At 45.9% G+C, this 4,838-nt stretch overlaps 1 pseudogene; it reads left to right on the top strand.

The window, feature by feature from the left end:
- The first annotated feature begins 3,131 nt into the window (after positions 1-3,131).
- LOC105524111 lies at positions 3,132-3,611 on the top strand (annotated as a pseudogene).
- Positions 3,612-4,838: the final 1,227 nt, after the last annotated feature.

The following is a 4,838-nucleotide window of genomic DNA, read 5'->3' as shown; positions in this document are numbered from 1 at the left end:
GAAAGAAAGAAAGAAAGAAAGAAAGAAAGAAAGAAAGAAAGAAAGAAAGAAGAGAGAGAAAGAAAGAAGGAAAGAAAGAAAGAAGGAAAGAAAGAAAGAAAAGTAAAACATAGGCTCGATGTTGATTCATGTGATGGAGAAAACGCCAGGCAGGGGTATAGAGAGTGCCAAGAGCAGGGCTGTGTATGTCAATTTTCAACAACTGGTTGGTTGAGAGAGTAACATTGGGGTCATAAAGGACAGAAAGCAGGTGGAGAGGCCAAGAAGAGACCCCTTATAGGGCTCTGTGCGTGGTAGACATGATGAAGCTTCTGGAACTCTTGGTGCTGGTGTGGTCAGCTCTGAGGATCGTGGAGAAGCCCTACTGTCTAGGACCTCACAGATGAGAGAGGAAGGTTAGGTCTGTAGGCACACAGTGCAGTGTATAACACTTGACTGAGTCAGGGAGCCACAGGAGCCATGAGGCATTTAAGGTGGGAAACAGAGTGTAGGCCCCACACTCTGTCCACACCTGTCCCTGCCATCCCAAAGCCCTACCATGGGAGCAGGGAGGCTCCCATTAGAAATTATCAAATTCAGTGGAAATCAACCTCACTTTTCTTTTTTGAGACACAGTCTCATTCTGTCGCCCCAGCTGGAGTAGTACATGGCTCACTGCACGCTCCACCTCCTGGATTCAAGTAAACTGCTCACCCTCTCAGCCTCCCAAGTAGCTGGGACTACAGATGTGCACTACGATGCCCAGCTAATTTTCTGTATTTTTTGTAGAAATGAGGTTTCTCTATGTTACCAAGGCTGGTCTTGAACTCCTGAGCTCAAGCAATCCCGCCTCAACCTCCCAAAGTGCTGGGATTACAGGCATGAGCTACTGTGCCAAGCTTGGGACTCAACCTTTAAGGCTCATCAGAGTCACTGAGAGACCTTATGAAACACAGTGCAAAACCCACCCCCAGCAATTCCAGTTTTATAGGTCTGCAGTGGAGGCCCAATCATTTGCATTATTTACACTTTCCCAGGTCATGCAGTTGCTATTGTTCCAGGTACCACACTTTGAGAACCACTGCTCTGATTTGTATCATGCCCTGCCAGCCCTTCCAACTTTGCCCTTGTTCTTCCCTCTATCTGAAATCGTCTACTTCTGGCTGGGGGCTGCTGTGGCTCAAACTTCTAAGCCCAGCACTTTGGAATGCTGAGGTGCAAGGATCACTTAAGCCCAAGAGTTTGTGCCAGCCTAGGCAATAGTGAGACCTCGTCTCTACTAAAAATCAAAAAATTAACCAGGCATGATGGTGCACACCTGTGGTCCTAGTTGCTGGGGAGGCTGAGGTGAGAGGGTCACACCACTTCACTCTAGCCTGTGCAACAGAGCAACACCCTGTCTCAAAAACAAAAAAAAGCCTACTTTCTCTTCTTTCTATTTTTCCTCCAAGGCCCAATTCAGGAGTCCATTTCCTTCAGGAAAACTTCCTTGACTTTCCCAGGCAAAATCCTTCACGCCCTCATCTTGTCTGAGTATTTTCCCTTTATATTTTCATCCCATCTCATGACTATACTCATATCTACTGCCTTTCTGGATCGTAAGCATTTGAGGGCAATTTCTCCAGTTCCTAGTATCTGGTATGCATTCAAGAAAACTTTCTGAAATCCGCATATGTTTTCTCCTGTTTGTGAAAGGAAGGCCCCATTTCCAGCGTGTTTCTTCCTGGGCTTCCCTCATCATCTCAACCCCCAGCTCACCCTGAGCTCTCTGGCTCCCCTAAACTTCCTGGTCCCAGCGGGTCCAGGCCCACTTTTGCACCACATCTGGCCATTCGGCAAAGTTGAAATTCTTTATTTGACAAAGCAATGTGCAGTTTGAAGGTTTTACTTTGTTTTGTTTTTTGGAAACAGGGTCTCACTGTGTCACCCAGGCTGGGGTGCAGTGGCACAATTACACCTCACTGCAGCCTTGACCTCCTGGGCTCAAGCAATCCTCCTGTCTCAGCCTCTGAGTAGCTGGGACCACAAGTGCATGCCACCACGGCTGGTTAATTTTTAAATTTTTTGTAGAGATAGGGGTCTCACTATGTTGCCTTTGCTGGTCTTGCACTCCTGGCCTCAGCAATCCTCCCACCTCCGCCTCCCAAAGCGCTAGGATTACAGGTGTGAGCTACAGCGTCCCACCCAGTTTGAAGTTTTAAGAGAGATGTTTTACCAAGAGACTCCAATAAGCAAAATCAAGCACCAAAAAGGCAAAACATGCATAGCTCTACAGAAACGTCAGAGAGAGACTCAGTGTTTCAATTCTGGCTCCACCAGCAGCTGAGTGGCCTTCAGCAAGTCACTGGTCCCTTCAGATGTTCAAGGAACTGGACTCAAAGATTTCTAAGATAACTTCCAGCTCTCATTTCATAATTATTGAATCTGAATTTATCTAAATATTAAACAAAAATACCCAAACTTCTAGCATGACAGTCCCAAGTCTGGTGGGAAATCTGCTCTTTTTCCAAGCTGTTTGCTAGTTTTTTCTCTGCATATGAAGTCGTAGGCAGTTTCCTAAAGATTCAAGGTGAGTCTTAACAAAGAACCTGCAAAAGAAAACTACAGACTTATTGTAGCCCAGGGAAAGGTGTGTAGACAATATCTGAATCTTAACATTGCCACTATGTGACTTTCAGCAAATCTGGGCCTCAGTTTTCTTGTCTTTAAAGTGGAAACAAAAACAGAATCTACCTTAAAGGATTCCTATGATGTGTAAGAAAAAATAATTAACAGCAACAGAGGTTAGCACAGCACTGGTGTTCAGCAAGCATCAGTCAGCTCTCAGGGGCTCCCTCTGCACACTTTTAATCCACCTCTGCGACCAGCCTGGCCCCTTAATGAGGAAAACATTTTCTATTCTGAAACTCAAATCCTTCTGATGAGCTTCTAGCCACTCCTCATGGTCTTGCTGGGTCATTCATCCATTCAACTTACAGTTACTAAGGTTTTGTCGAATGCCAGATACAGTGAAAAGAAGATGTACAGATAATTAAGACAAACTTAAAACAGTCCCCATCCTCAGGGAACTAGAGCTTTGCTTTAGTAAAATTAGACAAGTCGGTCATTTCTGGGTGTCATGGAATGGAGTGGCCAACAGCCTGCAGAGCAACATGCCCAAGTCTTATTGTGACTACTGCAATACATACCTCACCCATGACTCTCCATCTGTGAGAAAGACACACTGCAGTGGTAGGAAACACAAAGAGAATGTGAAAGACTACTATCAGAAATGGATGGAAGAGCAGGCTCAGAGCCTGATTGACAAAACAATGGCTGCATTTCAACAAGGAAAGATACCTCCTGCTCCATCCTCTGCTCCTCCTCCTGCAGGAGTGATGATACCACCTCCCCCTAGTCTTCCGGGTCCTCCTCACCCTGGTATGATGCCAGCATCCCATATGAGGGGTCCTCCCATGATGCCAATGATGGGCCCTCCTCCTCCTGGCATGACACCAGTGGGCCCTGCTCCTGGAATGAGGCCACCTGTGGGAGGCCACAGGCCAATGATGCCTGGGCCCCCAGTGATGAGACCTCCTGCCTGTCCCATGATGGTGCCCACTTGGCCCAGAAGGACTCGACCAGACAGATAAGGATAGCGGGGAGGGCTCATTATATCAGTTTTATATTACCTGTTCTGCTTCACCAGGAGATCATGCTGCTGTGATGCTGGGTTTTCTAAACAGTATAAGGAAGGCTTGCTCCCCTGTCCTATCAAAGAGAATAGTTTTGGAGGGGAGAATTGGGACAGAAAAGATGCAGTTTTCATTTGTATTGGGAAATGTGAAAATAAAATTGTCAACTCGTTTAGCTAAAAGTGTATTCCCTTTTTCCTCCCCTCTGTATTCTCTATTATTTTAAAAATGAAACATTCTAGTTCTGTTTCTCTAGCTCATTATCTCTTCAGGATGTCCTCTGCGTGAGATTCTTTTTCCTTAGCTATATGGTAAATCTGTCTGGGTATCCTCCCTTTATTAGTAAAGTCATCTTGTGCAGGACTAAATCTAGTACTTACAGAGCTTTTATTGGTTAAAATAATAAACTGCTCAGTTAATTAAAAAAAATTAGACAAGTCAACAATTATAATTATGGTGTGATAAATGCTACTAGGGGAAGCTCTGGGTCTATGTGTACAGGAGAGGTTGAAAGAGACGTCCTAGGCCAGGTGACATCCAAATTGATAGCAGAAGAGTGAGAAGGACTGGCTCAACTGGGTGGTGGCAGGGAAGAGGGTTCCTGGGGGGAGGAGGAAATGAAGCTGGAGAGGTGAGCAGAATTATGTCACTAAAGGCTTTTGAGAGCAATGTAGAGGCACTGCAGGGTATGAAGCAGGAGAGTGGCAGAGGTGACTTTGTCTATGAAGTTGTCTCTGGGTGCTGTGCAGAGAATCCATGAAGGGAAGGTAGGGGAGGCTGGCAACCCTGCAAGAGAAGAGAGTAGTCCAGATGACACTGGGCTGACCCTGGAGAGAAGGATGGTGGCTGAAGGTGGAGACAGTTGAAAAAAGGGGGAGAACTGGAGAGGTGTTTATAGGGTAGCATTTACAAGACTAGAGATGAATCAGATGAGAAAGTGTTGGGAGGAAGGAATCGAGAATGATGCCTACATTTCCGGCTTAGGCATTCCAATGGATGCTGATGTCATTAACTGAGATTTGGAGTCAGGGAATAGATAAAATTAGTTTTAGGAGATATAAGGTATGTGAGGTTGAGGGGAAAGGCTGTTAAAAAGTAGAACTGTTCGGCCGGGCGCGGTGGCTCAAGCCTGTAATCCCAGCACTTTGGGAGGCCGAGATGGGTGGATCACGAGGTCAGGAGATC

Source organism: Colobus angolensis, unplaced genomic scaffold, assembly GCF_000951035.1.
Source record: "Colobus angolensis palliatus isolate OR3802 unplaced genomic scaffold, Cang.pa_1.0 Scaffold49, whole genome shotgun sequence".
NCBI classification, from domain to species: Eukaryota; Metazoa; Chordata; class Mammalia; order Primates; family Cercopithecidae; genus Colobus; species Colobus angolensis.
Note: the sequence above shows the minus strand (reverse complement) of the source record. Positions and strands in the feature narration are given on the sequence as shown.